At 49.0% G+C, this 23,791-nt stretch overlaps 1 protein-coding gene and 1 pseudogene across 6 annotated transcripts in view; one reads left to right on the top strand and one right to left on the bottom strand.

Moving 5' to 3' along the window:
• Positions 1–23,791, bottom strand: part of CHST11 (carbohydrate sulfotransferase 11) — a 286,641-nt gene that overhangs the window by 157,643 nt on the left and 105,207 nt on the right. The gene's annotated exons all lie outside the window — the stretch shown is intronic.
• On the top strand, positions 18,107–20,096 carry LOC125960509 (prostacyclin synthase-like; annotated as a pseudogene).

Below are 23,791 nucleotides of genomic sequence, written 5' to 3'. Positions count from 1 at the left end.
GAAAAGATCAAAATTCCAAATTCAAAGTACAGTTTCCACTGAATATGTACCGATTTCACACCATCGTAAAGTTAAAAAATCGTAGGTCAAATCATTGTACGTCAGGACCCGTCACTTTTCCAACATACATGAATGAAGCTAAAATTAAAAGCAAGCCACCCAAGTTTGCCGCTTCATGCTATGACGAAGAGAATGTTCTTAAGCGGACGCTCCACTCTCAGTCAGCTGAGAACAGGTGATAGAAGGTTACTGAGTGACAAAGGAGGGAAGCCCGTCTCATTCCCTGAGTGGTTCCCTGTGACCCTGCCTGTGCAGTTAATTCGGGTCTAAAGACATAAAACTAAAATGCTGTGGGATCCGGGGTGGAAACTTGCTTTTGATGCGTTGGAACTCTCAGCTGGATTACAGTCCTTCAATTCACAGAAGAAACTCAGAGAGCTGACACACTTGCCAAGGTCCCCAAAGCAGCCAGCAGCAGAACCTGGGCTGGAACTCAGGTCTCATAAAATACAGCAATAGTTAATAATAATAATCATGAGAACTAGCATTTATCGAGAATTTACCAAGTACCTGATGCCTGACTTGAGGCTAAGCCTTTTCTTTACGTTGCTTCATTTAATTCTCATCAAAACCCTGTTAGTTAGAAATACTGAATAATAGCATTTATTCCCATTTGACTGTTGAGGAAACAGAGGCTCAGAGACATTAAGTAACTTGCCCGAGATCACACAGCCAGCAAATGGCAGAGCAGGTAGCAAATTCAAACCTAGGTTGTTTCTGGAACCGGAGGTCTTCATCACCTTGTCATGCTATCGCTAAAGGCAGGCAAAGATGCATTTACACTTAGAGCTCCCACCACAAAAATCAATGCTCTCACTTCCCTCAACATTCGAGGTGAGGGACTTCTGTACTAAATCGCCCAAGTCCAGATAGGTCTGCACTCCTCCCGCTGGCCAAACAGCCCTAACACTCGGCAGACTCCGGACACTTTTCAAATCCCCTCATTTGCTAACAGCCTGGGCATGCTTCCTCTGCCACTGCACACTCTGAGCGCACAGCAGTGATGCAATTACAGAGGTGTTTTCTCCCAATGCACCAATTCGTGCTGGTGCCCTGGTCCGGTACGGTCCAGCCCGTCTGTCAAAAGGACGTTGGAATGCAGCAGGGTCTGAGTCAATCTCATCAAATCAGGAGAAGGGCAAGCGATACCCGACTCCCTGAGAGGGAGCCACTTCCGACAGGACGGGCCATGCCACTTTCAGCGGTGGGACCCACAGCTCGCCCTGAAAGGCCCTACATCACAGCTCTCCCCCTTCCGCTTCAGACGTCACTGTGCTGAAGGCGCACGGGGATGAGATGGTCACCCAGCAGCACCCTGTGGAATGAGAAGGTTCGGTAGGTGGAGTCCACCGGAACCGGATCCAAGTTCTAGGTGAGTCTTGGGACACTGGCTTAATGTCCTCATCTCTGAAACTCAATGTTAAAATGCAGCAATCATGCCTAAATCTTAGGGTGGCTGTGGGAATTAAATGAAAATGTAAAATTACCTGGGACCTGGCACCCAGAACCGTCCATGGGAAAAGTCAGAGGCCTGATCCCCCAGCTCTGCCACCACACGAAGCGTCTCCCCTCTTTGAACGCGGTCTCCCTGGGCCTCAGATTTCTCCTTGGTCAGGTGACGAGGTCAAACCAGATGTCTGAGTCCCTTCTGACTCAAAGTTCCTAATTTCTAAGCACAGGACAGGGAGGTCTCCCTGGAGAACCACAGGTTAAAAAAGCCCTAGCTTCCCTGGTGGTGCAGTTGTTGAGAATCTGCCTGCCAATGCAGGGGACACGGGTTCGAGCCCCAGTCCGGGAGGATCCCACATGCCGCGGAGCGGCTGGGCCCGTGAGCCATGGCCGCTGAGCCTGCACGTCCGGAGCCTGTGCTTTGCAATGGGAGAGGCCGCGACAGTGAGAGGCCCGTGCACCGCGATGAAGAGTGGCCCCCGCTCGCTGCAACTAGAGAAAGCCCTCGCACAGAAATGAAGACCCAACACAGCCCCAAAAAATAAATAAATAAATGGGCTTCCCTGGTGGCGCAGTGGTTGAGAGTCCCCCTGCCGATGCAGGGGACGCAGGTTCGTGCCCCGGTCCGGGAGGATCTCACATGCCACGGAGCGGCTGGGCCCATGAGCCATGGCCGCTGAGCCTGCGCGTCCGGAGCCTGTGCTCCGCAATGGGAGAGGCCACAGCAGTGAGAGGCCCGCGTACCGCAAAAAAAAAAAGGCAGTCCTGAATATTGATCCGGTGTTCTCCAGCTAACCAGGACCTTCAGGTGTTTTATAGACACTCAGCACACTTGTGCTCACAGGTGACTTTTCAGGAGCCCCAAACACTGAGGTGGGAGCCGGGTTCAGCCTAAGCTGCCATTAATACCTGATTAATAAACCTCAATTTTCCAACTTCCTATTCCTTCCTTCTCACAGTCCCTCCAACAGGGACATCCCAGAGCCATTCAAAAACATCTCCAGATCTGCTTCTCCTTACTGGAGACCCTACAAGCAGCTAGAATAATGAGGGATCTGGGGTTTTGACTTGGGACTAATCTGAACCCTTACTATACCTAATTCCCATGTCAATCTCCCCTCCTACTTACTGTAAGCTCCTCAAAGCTCCTGATGTTTAACCTGTGGCTGTAGAACTAAAATGAATTAAACTTTGCAGAGATGAAGGTCAAGGGTAAAATCTAAGAATTAGGTGAACGCGCTTGGTAATAACACAAGAAGAGAAAGAGCACAGCTGCATCTAAAAGCCAGGAGATTTGCTACATAGAAACCCTCCACTAAGGGACTCTGACACTCGGCTTTGAAGAATATACTGTATACATTGCAACACTTACCTGCGGGGAGAAGAACTCGGCTATCACATACACTCACCAAAATCCATGGCAATCAAACCACTCCCTCTTTTAGATGATCCTGGCCCTTCTGTGAAAACGTGCCCAGAGCAGAGGGTTGTGCCGACTTCCGAAAAGCACAAGGTCCCTGCCCAAGTGCAGCCAGCTGCCGACCAGATAGGTTAGTGCAGACAGAGGCACATCTAGGACAAGCAGGGTCTTTAGAGACCGGCTGGTCCAATGACTCCCACACCAGTGAAGGGCCTGGGTATGCACAGCTGGGGAGAAGCACCCTCGGAATTGGTTCTGACTGAACAACAGACATGGCAGGAAGCAAAGCTCAGTGAGGACCTTTCTGGCCAGTACGGTTTGTGGTCCGTCTACTGAGAGAGCATGCAAGAGTTGAAGGAGAGAAAAGGGGGGAGGATGGGGTGAATCCAGAGGAGCCCTCCTCACCCCAGCCCCATTTCACAGGTGGGGCAATGGACACAGGGGCATAAGGGACTCACTCCAGGCCCCATGGCTCATTAGAGGCAGAGGTATGGCTGGAACAAGGGTCTCGGGACTCCTGTTTCTCGTCCCTTTCTCCTTTTGAACCCAGTTTACATGTGATGCTCTGATATTTTCTATTCTCTTCTATTTTTCTTTAATATTAGTACAAGTCATTAAAGTGATTTTTTTTTTTCTTTCAGTACGCAGGCCTCTCACTGCTGCGGCCTCTCCCGCTGCGGAGCACAGGCTCCAGACATGCAGGCTCAGCGGCCATGGCTCACGGGCCCAGCCGCTCCACGGCATGTGGCATCTTCCCGGACCGGGGCACGAACCCGTGTCCCCTGCATCGGCAGGCGGACTCTCAACCACTGCACCACCAGGGAAGCCCTCATTAAAGTGATTTTACAACCTACCAATGGGTAGGTACAACCTACCAATGGTTTAAAACTCCCCAACTTAGACATCTTGAAAGAATCAGGTCAGGGATAAGAGTGCTCGTTTAGGTTCAGCTTGGGGTTGTTGAACACAATAAACACTTATAGGGAGAACTCAAGACTTCCACCCCTAAAACGTCCCCCTCCCCGATGTTCCCCACTGCGGTAAACACCACCACTATGCACCCAGCTGGGCAGACTCAACAGCCAGGAGTCATTCTTAATTCCTGTGCCTTACCTGCCATCACCCCCTCCCCCCATCAGTTCCTCTTGGTCCCAAACACCTGGTCCGAGCCATCATCACCGCCCCTGGGGCTAGGACGAAGTCCTCTTAACTGGTCTCCCTGCTGCCGTCTTGGCCTCCCTACCCTATTCCCTATCAACGGCCAGAATAACCTTCTCAAAATATAAACCCGTTCACAACATCCTCTCTGCTCCGAAGTCTCCCCACCATCTTAGAGCAAAATCCAGAGTCCTTTCTATGGCCCAGGAGGCCCACGTGACCCACCTGCCCGCTTATCACCTCTCCTCTAGCAGCCACCACTCTAGTGTACCTTCTGTCTTTATGAGTTTGACTCCTCTAGGGACTTCATGTAAGTGGAATCAAACAGTATTTGTCCTTTATGTGTCTGGCTTATGTCACTTAGCATAATGTCTTCAAGGTTCATCCACAGTGTAGCATGTCAGAATCTCCCTCTAAGGCTGAATGAAATTCCACTGTATGTATATCCACATTTCTGTTTATCTATTCATCCACTGATGAACACCTGGGTTGCCTCTACCTTTTGGCTGCTGTGAATAATGCCGCTATGAACGTGGAGGTACAAATATCTGGTTGAGTCCCTGCTGGGGTTTTGCTTTCTAAGCTGTTTCACCAGGACATGGAGCGTGAACCTGAGATGGGCCAAGAGGCTGCTGGGTGAGTGCCTTGACTGGTGGCCTATGAGTGGGCGCTCTGAGGATGCTAGGTGGTCACAGGAGCGTGGCTCGCTGGGCGTGACCTCAGAACTGTGGCCTTGGAGCGAGACACCACGGTCTGCAGTCAGCTGTCACTTTCACTGGGTCTTACAGCAGTGAGCCCAGTGGGTGGGCAGGGAATCAGAATGGAATGAAGCCACCAGATGGGGTCTGGTCTTCCGTGGGGAGACATGTGAATTAGGCAGTAAGTGACTTGAGTCTGGGTCATGGGTTACAAGAGCCCCCCACTCGGAGGCAGAGCTCAGCTCCCCAGCCAGGGGTCGGCTCACAAAGACACTTCCAGCCATGGAGGCAGTAACCCCCAAAATTGCAGGAAGTGACCCCAAAATTGTTTGAGACATCAAAACTGCTTCCTTAAAAACCCAGCATGATATCAAATTAAGTACCAAAAAAGTCCAAAACAGGCAAATATAAAGACACAGAAAGTAGGCTAGTGGTTGTCTAAGGCTGGGGGTAGGGAGGCAAGAAACAGTAAATAGATGCGAAAGTTCTTTTTAGGGTGATGGAAACGTTCTAAAATTAGATTGTGGTGATGGTTGTAGAACTCTGCAAACATACTAAAATTCAGTGACTTCTACACTTAGAGTAAGTGAAGTTTATATGTAAATTATATCTCAATATGGCTATTATTTTAAATAAGTACAGAAATGTTTAAGAAGAAAACCCATAAGACTAATATTTTTAAGATTTTGACCTACTCAAGTAGGAGGAGTTACCCTGCCTTACCAATAAGAAGGATTTAATTGAACAATTTATTTGACTTGAGATTTTAAGTTGAAATCTTCTACGTTTACATATAATATTGGAGCATTTAAGAAACAATGTCATTGAGGTATTAGATTTATATTATTTAAGTATTTGTTTGTTAATCAGAACGTCTGAAGTACTCAAAAAGGACATTAAGTATATGAGATTTTAAGTGCAATCTAAAACGTTAAAAGAAGGTGAAGTTTGTTCAAGGGTCAATGATTAATCAAAGGCTACCCTAAATGTAACTTAAAATTTACTAGATGGGCTTCCCTGGTGGCGCAGTGGTTGAGAGTCCGCCTGCTGATGCAGGGGACATGGGTTCGTGCCCCGGTCTGGGAAGAGCCCACGTGCCGCAGAGTGGCTGGGCCCATGAGCCATGGCCGCTGAGCCTGTGCGTCTGGAGCCTGTGCTCTGCAACGGGAGAGGCCACAACGGTGAGAGGCCCGCGTACCGCAAAAAAAAAAAAAAAAAAAAAAAAAAAAAATTACTAGATTTATGAGTCGCAGAGTAAAATCCTTAACTTAAAGGCTAGCTTGCTAGATTTATAACTTAAAGTTCTTTAAAAGCTTCTTTTGTACACAACTGTCACACTCAGTGACATGAAAACGCTCACATTAACAGAGGATTAACAGGAAGTGGCACCTTCGGGCTGGTCTCAGGGTAGAGACACTGAGCATCTCAGGTAAAGGAGAAGCAGCCCCCAACCCAAACCTCATCACAAATTCCTGAAAACCCCTACAGTGGTGGATGAATTTTACTGTTGAGAAACCTAAGAGCCTGTGGAAAAACACAGTCCAAGGAATTAAATTGGCAGTTAACCTAGGAAAGCCCTTATAAGTTACCTTTTACGGTCACCTAAATAAAACAAGAGAGACAGCACGGCAGTCCACGTCATATTGATTACGTTCTACACACCTGGAAGGAATAATTAATGGGCATGGTACAGTTAATTTTCATTTACCTTTCCTTGCTTGCTGGAGAATTTCTACACTCTCCCCTGCAGTTTTCTTGGAATGCTTATAAATTTATTTTGCAGTGATGCAGATGATATGCCAAAATACTTTCTTCCCTGGGGCTGGTGCTCCAAGTCTGACTTTACGACTGGAGACACTTATGTCTGCCTCTGGGCTTCCCCCACAGGTTCAGAGACACGGTGTAATGAATCACTCCACTGCTTGAGAAGGTAAATATTCTAGGTAACCTTTCCTTAAGCTACTGAAGAATGGCAGGGCATTAACCCCAAACCTACTCCTTAAAGAGATTCCCACAAAGCTAGCTGGCTCCGGGCAGGATCATTTCACGCTGATGCAGCCAGCCTGTGCCGGGCACCCCCATCTCTTGCACAGGGTTCCTCCACTCGCTCCCGGCTCACAGCCTCTTCAAAGGCCCAAGGGGACTGTCGCCCATCCTGTGTCTCTCTCAGGGCCATCTGGTCAAAACTTGCTCCTGCCTGGGCTCCTGCTTTCTTTCCCTTTTCTCCACCCTGTCCATAGTGTCATAGATTGAATACTATCCCCCTCAATTCATGTCCCCTCAGAACCTCAGAATGGAATCTTATTTAGAAATATGGTCTTTGCAGATGTTATTAAATTAAGAGAGGTTGTCCTGGATTAGACTGGGTCCTAAATCCAATGACTGGTCCTTATAAGAAGGGAGGACACAGACAGACGCACACAGCGGTACTTTTGTTATGGCAGCTCTAGGAAACGAATACACGTGGGTTCATGTCCTGTGTGACCCTGACAAGATAATCTCTTGGCCTCAGTTACTCCATCTGTGAAATGGGGATAATCATATGCCTACTTAGTAGGGACGTTTTGAGCACTAAATAAATTCTTCCATGTCAAGTGTTTGGAACAGCACCTGGTCTGAGATAAGTCCTCAATAAGCTACAATTAGCTAACCATCCCTGACGTCCAGTACCTTCTTTTTCTATCTCCCAAAAGAGCACCTCAAAATCCTCTTCTATTCCAACCCAAAATCTAACTGTTGCACACACGATATACACATATTAATCTGTGGACACTAGGTTATTTCATGGATGGGAGAGGAACTCTCGTCACAGTTGGCGACATACGATGGAGGTCTAACCATTCTGCTCCCAATGCGCGTAAGGCAGGTTCAGGATGCTGAAGCGGGGGTGGTGAACAGACAGCGTGCATGCCTTTTCTCCAGAAGCACAAGACAGCTAGAGATTGTCTCCCACAATGAAAGACACAGTCACAGTAATAAAGAGCTGGAGCCTTCCAAGGCAGCCAGCCACCCATCTACGCAAACCCACATTTTCATTTCCATATGTCTAGATGAGTTAAAGATGAAAATTATCTTTTTAATTGTTCACTTGTATTATTTTCTTCTGATATGTTTCTGGCACAAGACGCCAGCAGAGAGAACGCTGATTTTAAAAACACCCCCATAGGCGCTGCATCACTGGAACTGCGAAGATGTTTACCGCCTTCAACTCCAGCAATTTCCCTCTTGGGAAATTACACCAAGGGAACAATTCAACAGAAGCTAACAGGTTTATGCACAAAGATGTTTACCATAGTATTTCCCTTCTGATGGGAAAAACCTGTAAACACTCTAAGATGTCCAAGATCAGAGGAATCGTTTCATAAATCATGGTTCACGTAGGTACATCATTAACAAATCACAGTATATTCACTACTCAAAAAATGATACTGTTATTAAAAGTGATAATGTGAAGATATGGAAAAGAGGTTGAAATGAAGGCAGCAGAATTCATAACATTATGAGGATAAGGATCTCGGCTAGGTGAATGCACACACATATAAAAATGAAAACAATGGTCAGGGTGCCTCGTGCCTTTCTTCCATGTTGTATACCATTTATCACACTTAAAAATGATGGCTTCGATATAATACTAGGTCCAGATCAGCTCTCAGTGTTAACGGTGCTACTGGAAAGCCAGAGACATTCTAAACAAAAAGCTGGAATTTTCCCAAAGACGACACCAAATTATCTGCAGCCACTGCTGTGGACAGTCTTCCGCAACAGGTCTTTGAAAACTGAGAGCACTTAAGTTTTGCATGTCTCAGGGCCATAAGTTGCTGAAGTGTAATTTATGTTGCCACCACCAAGCAGTGGAGGGATGAGGCAGGTGCAGGAGAGTGCAGGGGAGGCTCAGGATGGGGGCAGAAAAGGCACATGTGGCCTTTGGGGGAAGCTAGACTGTGCTTCAAATATTATTCTTCTTGAAATATGGTCAGAGAGAAAAGACCACTGCAGCTGTATACTATTACACACGCCCACACTTCCCATCTCCCTCCCTCCCTCCCTCTTAGGGAATCCAAGATGTAAGGCTGAACCTCACTCCACAGTCCCTCCGAAGACATGCAATGGGATGGGAATGAACCCAAGGAGGGGCAAGAAAGGACCTGAGTTACCGTAGCGATTTTCCCCAGGAAAATATTTCCCATTTTGAGACTTTTTTTTTTCCAAACAACAAAAAAAGCTTTCTGACAATATGGAGAGACTGAGTCCCATCCTTTCTCCGAAAAGTAAGGAAGTCATGCACAAGATCCTCGCTGGCATGATAAGCAGGAAGGCCTGCCTCCTTGGGGTGCAGCACACACATACAGGCTGCGTTTAGATATGAAAATTCCTTCAAAGTCAGCCAGGCAGGCTCTATTTGCGCAGGCAAATTAAAAAGCTGTAAAACAATAATGAGGTGTTTGCAAATGATTCCAGCTACAAGGGGATGTGAGAGCCACTGGCTTGTCTATATATATGAGACATGGCCAGGTGTGTCAGAAAGGGTTCTGGTTCAGGGCTTGTGACCAACTACTATCCGGTGACCCAGGGAGAAGGGGGACAGGAACAAGCTGAACGTATTTTGAGTTCCTATTATACACCATGCCGAACGCCAGGGACTTTAGTAAACGTTATTTAACCTTCCCTTCCTCACTCCCATCCTGAAACATAAGTGTTATCATTCCCATTTTACAGATGAGGAAGCAAGTGCAGAGAGGTATCTGCAAAGGGTCACACAGCCGGTAACTCACAGATTCTCTAGACTAATATAGCAGGTAATGTTTATTATCTGTTATCAACAGAGATCTACCTGATGTAGGAGAGGGGGAGGAGCAGAGCAGACATGAAACACACCGAAAGCAGCATTTCACAACCCTGGGTCCAGCCCTTACTAAGAATAATAATGTGGGCTTCCCTGGTGGCGCAGTGGTTGAGAGTCCACCTGCCGATGCAGGGGACACGGGTTCGTGCCCCGGTCTGGGAAGATCCCACATGCCGTGGAGCGGCTGGGCCGGTGAGCCATGGCCGCTGATTCTGCACGTACAGAGCCTGTGCTCCGCAACGGGAGAGGCCACAACAGTGAGAGGCCCGCGTACCGCAAAAAAAAAAAAAAAAAAAAAAAGAATAATAATGTGAAAACATGTCAATGAGGTTTAAGTTACTTACTAAAAGTAATGGAACTCAGTTAACGTATCTGTCTGACACAGCTGGGTCAAAATGTTGACATCAAAGTGTTCAAACACCACGGACTTCATTGACAGGGGGTAGAACAAAGTGGCTAAAGATGTCAGCCCTAAGGGTGGTAGAATACCTGCTTCAATCTCGGCTCCTACACTAGAGCCAGATGAGTGATCTTCTGCAAGTTCTGGGTCCCAGTCTTCTCACCGATAAGATGGGAACGAGAGAACTTGCCTTTTAAGATTAAGAGGATTACGTGAGATGAAAGCACCAACGTTGCCAACCATGATTCATGTCATTTTCATGTTTTTTAACTTCTCTGAAACCGAGGGGCATCTTACAGTCATAGCCTTTTTCGATCGGATAGGATGATGACGATGGTGGGGACAATCCCTGACGCTCTCCACAGACCTGTGGGCCTTCCTTCATCCCCATCCCCATGCCTCATCTTAAAGTCCAAATCCCTGGAAGGAATGTGTCCCCCCTGCCTTTCTCCCTCCCTCTCTCCTTCTCAGTCTCCCCTGACCGCAAATTTAATGCTTTCTTTTCCAAGCCAAGATAAATATCCTCAAGTCCAAATGACACAGTGCTGCAGCATCAAAATGCCCTGTACCCTCTGAGGGTGACCCCAAAGAGAAGGCTCGCTCGGGTGCAGGCAGGAGGCTCCAGGATAAGCAGCCCCCTGAGATAGCCCGGTACCCAAGCCATTCATCACAACGCCGAGGTCCCTGAACCAGTAGCCTGAATAACACTGGAAGCCACCACACCCTGTGAGTGTCAGGGCAGAGTGGAGTAGCGGTCTTTAGCAGAACCAAGAAAGACCCCCTTATTATAAGACCCAACCCTCCTCCAAATAACTGCCTGGACTTCACTGTCAGAGGGTAGAGCAAAGTGGCTAAAGATGTTAGCCCTAAGGGTGATAGAATTTTTTTTTAATTAATTTATTTATTTTATATTTACTTTTGGCTGTGTTGGGTCTTCGTTTCTGTGCGAGGGCTTTCTCCAGTTGCGGCGAGCGGGGGCCACTCTTCATCGCGGTGCGCGGGCCTCTCACTGTCGCGGCCTCTCCCGTTGCAGAGCACAGGCTCCAGACACGCAGGCTCAGTAGTTGTGGCTCACGGGCCTAGCCGCTCCGCGGCATGTGGGATCTTCCCGGACCGGGGCACAAACCCGTGTCTCCTGCACTGTTAGGTGGATTCCTAACTACTGCGCCACCAGGGAAGCCCAGGGTGATAGAATTTTTGAGGCCATAAATCCCAGACAGTGTCTCCAATGTTAAGCCACTAAATCAAATAACAACCAGCTTTCGAAACGTTTGAAAAACCACAACATCAAAAGCAACAAACAGGGGTAGAGTTTTCTCGATTATCAAGCTTTTCTCCCATAAACTTTGTTAAACCGTTGACACAGTTATGCTTGACATATATATGAATAGATATATACATACACTGATATATAATACTAATACTCAAAAATATTAATAGATCATGGTGATTTCCCGGTGATCCTCCATCTGACCAAGTCTGAGGTTATTCCTCCAGCAGAAGGTCAAGGAGGTCAGCATCCTGGGAGCAGGACCCAAGTCCATAAGAGCGAGGATGCAGGAAGCATCTGCTTCTAAGAGGTTCTGATGGGAGAAGTAAGCTCCTGGATGTCCAAGGTCAAAGGCGAGTGACTTCACGGAGAGGGAAATCAGGACAGAAGTGGGAGGGCCACAGAAACAGAGGGAAAGCACTTTGGCCTTTCACTTCCTTCTGATCTCAATAAACATCAACACACGCTTTTCACGATGAGCATAATTGAGCTTCAGGGTATTTGGAAACAGGCAGCCCAATGTCGAACTTAAACTTAAGTAATTAAACTTCTTTGTAATTAAACATTTTTGTTTTAACATCCTGACCTTCACTATGCTGGCCCGTGCATGTAGTCAAAGCTTTTGGCTTTACTTTAGTCAAATCGAGAAACCAATTTTTAGTTTCAATTTTCTTTTATACTCTTGCTTAAGCCTAGACTCTTCCTTCTTGTTAACAGAAATCCCCAAAGATAGTTTATCCCCCAAATCTATAACGTATGGGGGAAAAGTCATAAATGATTTGACTTCAATCCCTTAATGAAATAACTGAAGGGCCGTGACAGCAAAAAGCAAATGGTTTTATTCAAAATTCAAGCCTTTTCTTCAAATGTCTATCGGAAATAAAAGGGACTGGGCTTCCCTGGTGGCGCAGCGGTTAAGAATCCACCTGCCAATGCAGGGGACACGGGTTCAAGCCATGGTCCGGGAAGATCCCACACACCGCGGAATAGCTAAGCCCGTGCGCCACAACTAGTGAGCCTGCACTCTAGAGCCCGCAAGCCACAACTACTGAAGCCCACGCACCCTAGAGCCTATGCTCCGCAACAAGAGAAGCCACCGCAATGAGAAGCCTGTGCACCGCAACGAAGAGTAGCCCCTGCTCGATGCAACTAGAGAAAGCCCACGCACAGCAACTAAGACCCAATGCAGCCAAAAATAAATAAATAAATGAAATTTTTAAAAAAGAAGAAATAAAAGGGACTGATTACCTAGGGTTGACCTTATGTGACCATTATCTGTGGTCTTCAATTACAAATAACCATTTGTAAATAACCATTCCATGTGCCTCTCAATGATCACTGTCGGTGATAATTGAGGGTGTGGTGACCCAAGCCATTCAGAAGCAGTAGGTGATCCAAAACGTCGCTTCTGGTCAGCTGGGGCTGCTAAGCGGGCTCCTTGAACGTTTAGCTTTTATCTCCAGTTACATTTGGCCTCAAAAGTTTCTCCAACGACCTTGTGTTTTGTGAGCACGGCAGCAGAATCGGGGTTGGGAGGGCAGGGATGCAGCCCAGGGGATTCACCAACACACTGGCAATCGGAAGTTACCTGTGTTGGAATGGACGTATTCTCCTGAAACTCCATTGGAGGTGAAAGAGTGAAACAGCCCATTCCTGACACGGAATGAATAACAATGAATACTTGTTTAGCTGTATGCCTATTCCAGTGGGCCTTCCACACGCATCCTCACTGCCTCTTGTTTTAAAAAGGAGAAATCCCCGATCAGAGAGGTTCAGTGATGTACCCACGGTCCCAAGATGAATCATGATGCCTCCATTCTATCAATGAGGAAATGGAGGCTTAGGGACATAAGTGACTTGCTCAGGGGCACAGAGCTCAGTGGTGGAACAGAGACTCAAACCCAGGTAATACAGGCCCAGGTTCAGTCTTATCCCTCTGCACAAAAGGTGCCTCCTTTATGGAAGTTTGTTTTAAAAAGGCAGGGGAGAGGGCTTCCCTGGTGGCGCAGTGGTTGAGAGTCCGCCTGCCGATGCAGGGGACATGGGTTCGTGCCCAGGTCCGGGAAGATCCCACATGCCGCGGAGCGGCTGGGCCCGTGAGCCATGGCCGCTGAGCCTGCGCGTCCGGAGCCTGTGCTCCGCAACGGAAGAGGCCACAACAGTGAGAGGCCCGCGTACCACACACACAAAAAAAAAGGTGGGGGAGGGGTTGTGCATGGAAAGAAATATTCTTTGAGCATCCACACTGTCCTGGGACCACAGAGGTGAAAGAGAACAGATCAGCCCTCACTGAGCTTCAAGGCTCAATAGTGCCCTTTGTTGTTCTTCTAGCAACCTTCTCTGATTCTTTAAGGGTAACAAGAAAACAGAAGCATGTAATAAAGCTCCTTAATAGATACCTAGGCACCAACTCATATGGCTTCTTCCTTATGTCAGAGACCATGTTAAATTCCTTTTTGTACCTCCTACTTTGAGTGGGGTCAGTACAAAATAAGTCCTCCATAAACACAATATTTAGTCAATCAATTAATCTGATTTTGCAGCTGAGACGATTGTACATCACAAGAGCCCAGAACCTTCCTAGAAGTTTTTACTCAGGAATGTGAGGGGTCTGGCTCTCGAGCGATGGTTGGTGTCCAAACAATAGAGCCAGCTTTCCATGTCTCCTCAAGCACCCCTATCACAGAGGGCTCTGTTGAGTTCTTTGTGTAGCTTATATCTGAATCATTTCCCAGACTGAAAGGACAGTGACTAAATAACATCAGATGGGACTTCAGAATTCTGGGAAAGGATAAGCCACGCCAGAAAGCTGATGACTCAATATTCCACTTTTCAAACCAGCTGTGCCGCCATCCTGGAAAGAGAGCCTCGGTGCCCAGAGCTCTCATCAGAGCAGAGGCAGGGGGTTCCAAAACGTAATCAGGAAGATCAAGATCTTAGGAAAGAAACTGAAACGTCTGCCCAGGAGCAAAGACTGATTCTACCCGAGTACAGGAAAAGGCAATTGGAGAAGGCACATAATCTATAAATGATTTTGGAAAGACTTCTCGTTCCAGGAAAACTTATCTTCAGGGTTTTTCTTTTAATATTGCAAAGCCAACCAGTCAATGGAAGCCAGAGTTCAAGGACTAGAAAGGTCTGATGCAGCGGAAAGTCAGTGGGCTGGGGACCAGGAGGCCCGTGTTGGGCTGGGTTCCTAACTAGCAGGGTGACCTTGGGTAAGCACCCACCCCCTTTTCTGGGTCTCAATTTCCTCATCTTTAAATAAGGGGGGTGGGCTTCCCTGGTGGCGCAGTGGTTGACAGTCCGCCTGTCGATGCAAGGGACACGGGTTCGTGCCCCGGTCCGAGAAGATCCCACGTGCCGCGGAGCAGCTGGGCCCGTGAGCCATGGCCGCTGAGCCTGCGCGTCCGGAGCCTGTGCTCCGCAATGGGAGAGGCCACAACAGTGAGAGGCCCGTGTACGGCAAAAAAAAAAAAGAATAAGGGGGGTTACTCTATAGAAGTTCCCTTCCAGCTGCAAAATTCAATCCTTCTGTAACTCAGTGCACGTGCTGATCCAACGCCCTCCCCTCCACTGCTGTGAGGCTCACCAAATTCCATTGGCAACATGCTCCACCACTGAACAAGCCAGCTTTTGTAGGCCTCCTCAGAGTGGTAACCACAGAAATGAACCCAAATGCACCAAAAAATGTAAATGGGTCGTGAGCGCTCTCATAGGTATGAAGTCAGCAGTGTGAAATTTATAACAAGATGGTCTACAGATCTTTCGTTGACACACGGTAAAAAAAAAAAAAAAAAAATCTCCTCTTAAATATAAAAAGGCCCATTTGTTCTCACCTCAATCAGTCTTGAGTCGGCAGCATCTGAAACCCTAGTCCCAGTTGTGACCGTGGGTTGCCTCTTAGCGACACACACATAGGAGGGAAACTTGGATTCTTTACAGAGATAGCCTCTATTCTGCTGGGGAACTGGGGGAGGCAGGGGAAGTTGCCTTTGGCATCGACCAGCCCTTGGCATTGACCAGACAATGAACTCATCATCCTGCCTGGCCCAGAAATAGAAATTGAACGTTAAACATAGCTCACCAGCATCTCCTCCACCAGCATCTCAGACTGAGGTTAAGTGGCTCACAAGAAAGTCTGAAGCGGGGATGCTTACTTAATGCTTAAGAATTTACCTCATCACCCCAATAACCCCCGCTGCTCCACTGTCATCTGAAAGAAATTATTAAGCACCTAATGTGTACACAGCCCTTCCCTCCTAGACTGTTCCAAAAGGAGCCCTCTGGACTGGGCTGCATGCCCAACAACGTGAACGTACTTCATGCTGCTGAACTGTACACCTAAAGATGGTTAAAATGGTCACTTTTACGTATGTATATTTTACCACAATTTTTTTAAAGATACCAAAAAAAAAAAAAAAGACTTAGACTGCAGCCCCCAGACACACCTAATCATACTGATACAAAATAGAAACACTCAGCCAGCGAGCTACTTCCAGCCTGTCCCCAAAATGTCTGGGGCCGATGATAATAGCCTCTCCCCTGGCCAAAGTAACCACGAAATTTGTTTAAGCATCATGCCTAGAGCCTTAGAGGAAATCCAGAGCCATTTCCACCCTTCCCAAAGGGCTCAGTACTGAGACCTAGACTAGTGGTTCTCCAACCTGAACGCCCCTCAGGACTGCCTGGGGGGAGGTCAATGCAGATTCCAGGGTCCCATGACCAAGATCCTGATTCAACAGGCCTCTCTCAAAGCCCAGGAATGTGCCCTTTTAAAAATGTCCCAGGTGATTTGGAGGAACTTGGGGTGTATTAAAGGGTTGAGCAGGGGGTTAGGTGGACCGGATGCAGCCCTTACATGGGCTTTAGAATCAGCCAAAGGGGTGTGGCCACGGGGACTACCGCCAGCCCCTGCTCCCCAGTGAAGGCTGCTAGGGGCTCTTTCCCAACTTCAAGGAGGCCCTTGGCTTTGAATCCTTGAATAAGTCTGGGCAAAGTAGAGTGTGCGGTTCCACCACCTTCCCCACGGCTAGTGGACGTTCTGCCAGAACCAGAACACCCAGATTCCAGGCCCAACTCTCTTCCACACCCTTTTCATGACCATGCCTCAGTCTTCTCCCTCTGTAAAATGGGCCTGATAGTACCTGCCCTGGCTGACACCTCAGGCTGTTGCATGAGGGGTTCCAGGCCCTGTTCTCCCAACTGTGTGGCCTTGGGCTCTCTACATTTCACCTCTCTAGACCTCAGCTTCCATATCATTCAAAGGGGAATAAAAAGAGTACTAAGCGGGCTTCCCTGGTGGCGCAGTGGTTGAGAGTCCGCCTGCTGATGCAGGGGACACGGGTTCGTGCCCCAGTCTGGGAAGATCCCACATGCCGCGGAGCGGCTGGGCCCATGAGCCATGGCCGCTGGGCCTGCGCGTCCGGACACTGCGCTCCGCAACGGAAGAGGCCACAACAGTGAGAGGCCCGCGTACCAGGACAAAAAAAAAAAGAGTACTAAGCTCACAGAGCTCTCATAGGGACTAAAGAGACTAATGCAAGAAAAACTCTCAACCCACTGGAACACAGACAAGGAGCACTTAAGAAATATTAACTATTATTGTATTTATTAATACGCTGCACTTGGGGGCGCTTGGTAGGGAACAAATCTAAGAGATGACCGTTTTCACACTTTTATTATTTAAGAAAAGACCAGAACTTGTGCGTGCCACCCACCCTGTGATTACAAATCACGGCCCTTTGGCTTAGAGGTGACAAGCATGTCTCTGAGAAGCCAACCCTTTTATTTCAAAAGTGAGTTTCTCCACTCTCTATCGGAAAGGCCTCCAACCCTGCTGCTCCCGGAACGGCCTCCCTCAGAAGGGAGCCACGTGGGGACTCCGTGACTCAGGCAGGACGGTCTGCAGACTGCATTCCACCTCACCCACTGATGTCACCTTTCAGCCACACAGAACCACTCAGAGATCTCAGAAGACACCCAGGAATTTCTGTTCCTTCCTACGGTCAAGCTGCTCCTGCTTCCAGAACTTTCTATGCTTCAGCCAAGACCCTCTTCACCCAGATTGTCACTCGGGCTGCAGCTCAGTTGCCCCGCCTGAGGGAGACCTTCTCCAGCATCCCTTTCATCCCATTATCCTGTGTGTCTTCCTTAGAGCACTGATCCCCCGACCTGAAGGGACCTCATCACAGTTCCCTTCCTCCTGAACGTCAAGCTCTAAGACACCCCCTGCCCGGCTCACGGCAACAACAGTGCCTGGCACACTGCAAAATACTTCATGCCTGAATCGTACATCTCAGCCAGGGCGAACATGGAACCCAGGTACCCTGAGATGGTCCCATTCATGCCTGTGGGCCTGGAGCCAAGTTTAAAAGCTCTTTCTTTCATTCTAACAAGTGGCTGGTTTGATGGTGAACCTGCTCTAATGAGAGGTGATACAGCCCAGGGGTTAGGAGCCTGGAAGTTCTAGAATCAGACCAACTTTGGTATCAGCCCCAAGCTGCCACTTCCTACCATGTTGTCCTCAGCAAGTCATGACTGTCTGATAAAACCATCCTCGGAGTATTTCAGAGAGACTGAAAGATAGCACGCATGTAGGCACCTGATACATGGCACGTGGTAGATAGTCAATAAATGTTATTATGAATAATAATAGTAGCATTTTTTCTCCTCTGAAGACAGAGGACCGAGTCCACCACCTACCAGTCATGTGACCTTGGCCAATTTACCTACTACCCCTGCCATTTCTCATCTCTAAAGTGAGAAGACAGCGCTCCGCGGCCGCAGCCTGGTCGCCGGCCCTGCCATGTCCTGGGCCATGGTCTTTGGGCTTCTGGCTGTGCTGCTGCTGACCCGCCGGCGCACGCGGTGAGGAAGCAGGCGTAGGGAAGCAGTCACGCGGCCAGCGAGAAGCATGGCTGGGATTTGAAGCCAGGAAGTGTGGTGCTGAAGTCAGGCTCATAACCATCCTGCCCTCCTGCCTCTTGTGCAAAAATCGCCGCTCCTGTGTCCTGTCTGTGGGCTCAGACCTGGAGTGGGAGAGGGCTGGGGCACACTGGTCTCCTCCAGCCCTGTGCTGTGCCAGCCCTTAAACGGAGCCTTTGGGAGAAGCCGGCTCACAGAGAGGCGACCTGGAGAGCCTCCGCCGGAGGGCAGTATCCCCTGGTTGGGCTACGCTTTGGAGTTTGGAAAAGATGCTGCCAGCTTCCTCACTAGGATGAAGGGGAAGCACGGTGATATCTTTACTGTGCTGGTGGGGGGCAGGTATGCCACTGTCCTCCTGGACCCACACTCCTATGACATGGTGGTGTGGGAGCCTCGCACCAGGCTGGACTTCCACGCCTACGCCGTCTTCCTCATGGAGAGGATTTTTGACGCGCAGCTTCCGCATTACAGCCCCAGCGATGAAAAGTCCAAGATGAAACCCACTCTCCTCCACAAAGAACTCCAGGCGCGCACGGAAGCCGTGTATGCCAACCTCCACGCTGCCCCGCTGGGTGACACCAGGGAAGCAGGCAGTGGCTGGCATGCGACAGGACTCCTCGAATTCTCCTACAGCTGCCCGCTCGGAGCCGCTACCTGACTCTGCACGGTGTCGAGGCAGCGCCCCACACCCGGGATAGCCAGGCCCAGGACGGCATCCACTCAGCCAACGGCTTCCATGCCTTCCGCCAGCTCGACCTGCTGCTCCCCAAACTGGCACGTGGCTCCCTGTCACTGGGGGATAGGGAGCAGGTGTGCAGGGTCAAAGGCCGCCTGTGGAAGCTGCCGTCCCCAGCCAGGCCGGCCACTCGGGCCCACCGGAGCAAATGGCTGGAGAATTACCTGCTGCACCTGGAGGAGGCGGGCGTGTCGGAGCAGATGCAGGCGCGGGCTCCGGCGCTGCAGCTCTGGGCCACGCAGGGGAGCTTGGGTCCTGCTGCCTCTGGCCCCTGCTCTTCCTCAAGAATCCCGAGGCCCTGACTGCTGTCCGTGGAGAGCTGGAGCCGATTCTCTTGCGAGTAGAGCAGCCCATTTCGCAGATGACCACCCTCCCACAGAAGGTTTTGGACAGCGTGCCTGTGCTGGACAGCGTGCCTGTGCTGGACAGTGTGCTGAGAGCCTCAGGCTCACGGCTGCACCCTTCATCACCCGCGAGGTCGTGGCGGACCTGACCTTGCCCGTGGCAGATGGGCGGGAATTCACCCTGCGATGTGGCGACTGCCTCCTCCTCTTCCCCTTCCTGAGTCCCCAGAAGGACCCGGAGAACTACACAGACCCAGAGGTATTTAAATACAACCGATTCCTGAACCCTGATGGATCAGAGAAGAAAGACTTTTACAAGGATGGGAAGCGACTGAAGAATTACAGCATGCCCTGGGGAGCAGGGCACAACCAGCGCCTGGGGAGGGGTTACGCCATCAGCAGCACCAAACAATTCGTGTTCCTTGTGCCAGCAGCGCTTTGACCTGGAGCTGATCAGCCCGGACGTGGAGATGCCCGAGTCTGACCTCGGCAGGTACGGCTTCGGGCTGATGCAGCCGGAACGTGACGTGCCTGTCCGTTACGGCATCCAGCCTTGGGCTCGGGGGCAGATGGGACTCCACGCACCCAGCCTGCCCCTAGTGGCCCAACGTTCTGTGCCTGCGTTCAGCCTGGGTACAGAGCTTTGAACACCCAACGGTGCCAAGCATTATCCCTTCCCTACTGTTCTTCCTAGAAGGCTGTGTCTGGGGGAGGGGAAAGAAGGGGAGCGAAGAAAAGACACCAAAAGCTCTGCGGATTATGTGCTGCAAAGGTTAAGTTCCAAAATGAGGCTCTTTCCGCTCCCAGCTCCTCTCACCTTTATGATATCCACTAAAGCTAGAGCAGACGGGGCAAAACTAGGAGACCCCACTGCTCTGCCCCCAGCCCCCACGGGCTGCCGTCCAAGGAAGGCCCTGACAGTCAAAGCAGATGCTGGCCATGGAAAGGCCATTTGGGGCCTAGCAGTGCATCTGTTGAAAGAAATTCTGTCCCCAAATTTTTATTAAACTACTTAAAGCCAAAAAATAGAAATAAAATAAAATGAGAAGGCTTCCTAAGCTCACAAGGTTGTTGTGAGGATCAGATGAGATCATCTGGGTAAAGCACAGTGCCTCGTACATCCTGAGCGCTCAATAAACTGCAGCAATTAGGAACACCCATATTGTTGCCTTTCCTCCCCAAAGCACGAGCTCCTTGAGGGCAGGAACCCTGTGTACTCACTTCTCTATCCCTAACACTAAATGCCTGGCACATTTTTCTAGAAGGAAGGAAATGAGTGGGGTTTTTTTTTGAGGTCACCCCACGCCCATCACCCTCCAGCTTGATTTCTGGTGTGAGAGAGGGGGTAGATGGGACACAGAGAAGGCGCGGAGCTTGGGTTGGTTGCACAGCGCCGCAAAGGTAGAAAGAGAATTTGCTGGAAGTGTGGAGGATCACAGATGGTAAAGCCCCCAGCTGCTCACACACCTACTAGTGGGAGAGGGAGGCTGGTAAATGTTACAAATGAGTCAACTTTCTCCTAGACAATAAGATCAACAAGGAAGACAGTGATGGGGAGAGGAACAAACAGGGTGAGAAGGAGAGAAACAGGCACCTGGGCTCTTGTGTAACTTAACCCTTTGGGAGGAAGGGGTGTGGTGGGGGGCACACGGGACTGGAAAGCCGTCGAGTGGGGGGACGGCAGGGGAGCCACCGATTTAATTTAGATCCTCCCCAATGGGCTGTATCACAGCCTGGCTCGCATGCTCATTTCATGCTCCTCTGACACAGATGGGAAGATCAAACCCAGGACGTGTCGGTTTTGTAGGTTATCAGATATGTCAAAACCGCTAACCGTTTCTGAATATAGCAATTTGGCAGAATGTGGAGCGGAGCTGCTCGGATGGCCAAGCGCGCTGACTGCAAAGGGTTTCTTTCGCAATCTTGTCCTCTTCTGCCAACTGTAAACTAAGATTATGAAGCAGGATCAACATGGCTACATGGAGTGTCGGCCTTCAAGAGGGAAAGCCAGGTGTTGGGGGCTCCCAGGACCGCATCACCCCAATACCACCTGCACCATCATCACCGACAATGCTGTAATTTATCCCCCAATGATCCACGAGTGGGAGAACAGATGGATAAGGTATAGCCTGGGTACCCTGGAGGCACCCAAAAAATGTGGTCCCTAAATACCTAGCCTGGAATCTCTCCACTTCATTATCTTCTAATCCCACACATAAGACTTCAATTTTCAATCAATCCAGCATGTGCACTGTGCTCCCAAGTGCCTACGACGTGCTCAGCTCCGAGGCAACAAGTTAGGAAGATTACAAAATGGAATCAGACATCCTCTGAGTTCTTCTCTAAATTTTAAAAGCAACTGCTCATGACAGAATATTGAGAACATAAGGGAGACTGGTTTTTAAGTAAACTGCCCACAAATCCTAATGATTGTTCCTTTAAGTAAATTTGACAGGTTGTATTTGTCATGTGCTTTTTTCTTTTTTTCATTCAGAATATAAAACATTCTGAAAAATGAGGGGTCTCATAGACTGAGTTGTAGTAACTAATATGGCAACTCCCGGAGGGTTTTCTGTCCCTCTCTATCCCTAGAATTTCTTCCCCCACAATCACCAAGTCAAGAAGTTTGCCTTATTTTGTTTTATAAACTAGTAGTTTTACTTACGTGTGTAGAATATGGAATCAAGACTACTGGGTTCCAATTCGGGCTCTGTCACATCCTGGCTCTATGACCTTGGACTGGTTACTGAATCTCCACCTGCCTCAATTTTCTCATCTCTAAAATGGGAATAATAGTAATACTTCTCAGGACTGTTGTGGGTATTAATGAGCTATTATAAGAACACTTAAAAGAGTGCCTAGCACAGTTTTAAGTACTTACTTTATTAAGTACTTAATAAATGTAGCTATATACATAAAGCAGCAGCACTGCCTTTGAAAGTAGGTCATTACCTTTTTAAGATCCCCTAGGGTGGGTTTCAACTTTTATAAGTAGAAAGGCAGTATAGAATACTGGTTAAGAGCACAAACTATAAAACCACACTGCCTGGGATTGAATCCCAGTTCTGCTTTTACTTGCTGTGTGATCCTGGCTGTTACTTAACCTCTCTGAGATTTAGTTTCTGTAATATGGAACTAATATTGCCTTCACGCTTAAGTGAATACAAACACATAGTAAGTAAAAACAAAGCATGACAGTTTGCGGCTGTCACTGTATTTCTAGGGGAGGTCCCCACAGCAACGAAGAGTCACGTTCGTAAAACGTCAAGATGACATTCGAAGTCCCAGGAAGCAACTAGGTAATCAGCCATTAGCCACTCTCACCCCATCTTAGCTCTGTGCAAAGTTGCTAACGTACAGATCATTAGTGAAGGCGTAGCAAGCAGAATTCAATTAAAATCGGCCCAGCTTGCTGCTCCAGGTCCCTCCATCCCCATCCTGCAGCAGGACTGAGCGCTAAGGGGGACAGACAGCAGGGCTGATGCACAGACAGTGGGAGGGGCCCACTGGCGCGGTACCTTTGGCTGTTGCATGGCAACGGGAGCTGCCAAGACAGAAGAGCATCAGTAAACTGCAAAGAGAGAGGAGAGCCTGGCTCCTGCATGCAGTCAGCATCAAAGCATCCGTGAGGCTGGAAGGCAAGGAGACCCCAGCCCTAAATAGCAGCCCTGGTGACGGGGTCCAGCCCAAGCCTGTGAATCCTGGTGTGGAAAGGAACAGACACACCAGTGCTTCCCTATAGTGACCTGCCCTGGGGAGCCACAAATGCATGGACCAGACTAACCTCTAAACCTTCCACACAGCTCAAGGTGGGCCTGGAACCCCTCTCCATACCTCAGGAAGGGAGTCAGATCCCCAAGAGAGCTCGTGCCCAACTGGAGCTTGGGAATGTCTCACTGAGGACAGAACAACAGAACGTAGGACAGTGCATCTCAGCAGGAATGTAACTAGAGGTGCTGCAGGCTGTCAGGAGAGGGAAAGTTTCCCGGAGAAGGAAGGTGGAGGAAGAGGAGGCAGGGAAATAAGGGCAGTGACACAAGTCCCACGCACCCAAGGAACACCTTTCTACCCAAAGAGAAACTCACCATTTAAAACAAACCTTTCTCTGCCGTCTAAAAAGGGATTGAATTTTCTGCCAGCTCTGATTGAAGCTCAAAGGTATTTTGTAACTGCACTTCCCTGCCTACCTAAAGATGTCCCGACTTGTCAGTCACCCTCAACCTCAGATGCATTTCGCCTGTTCCACAAAATGTGGTCCATCTGACCCGCGAGGCTCAATTTCCTAAAGATTCTTGCAGCTTTAATGTGGCTGACCGAAGCGGCTATGATATTTTATTGGAGTGACGGTACGCTTGATTCTTTGGAGACGTCAGCAAATTTTGCCTCTGGTGAATCGGTCCTGATGGAGAACCTCAGATTTGAAGAACTAGGGGGAGAAGTTTTATGTATATATTACTATACACACACACACACACACACACACGTG

The sequence above is a fragment of the Orcinus orca genome, chromosome 11 (assembly GCF_937001465.1).
Source record: "Orcinus orca chromosome 11, mOrcOrc1.1, whole genome shotgun sequence".
Lineage (NCBI taxonomy): Eukaryota > Metazoa > Chordata > Mammalia > Artiodactyla > Delphinidae > Orcinus > Orcinus orca.
This window is presented reverse-complemented; position numbering and strand designations above follow the sequence as displayed.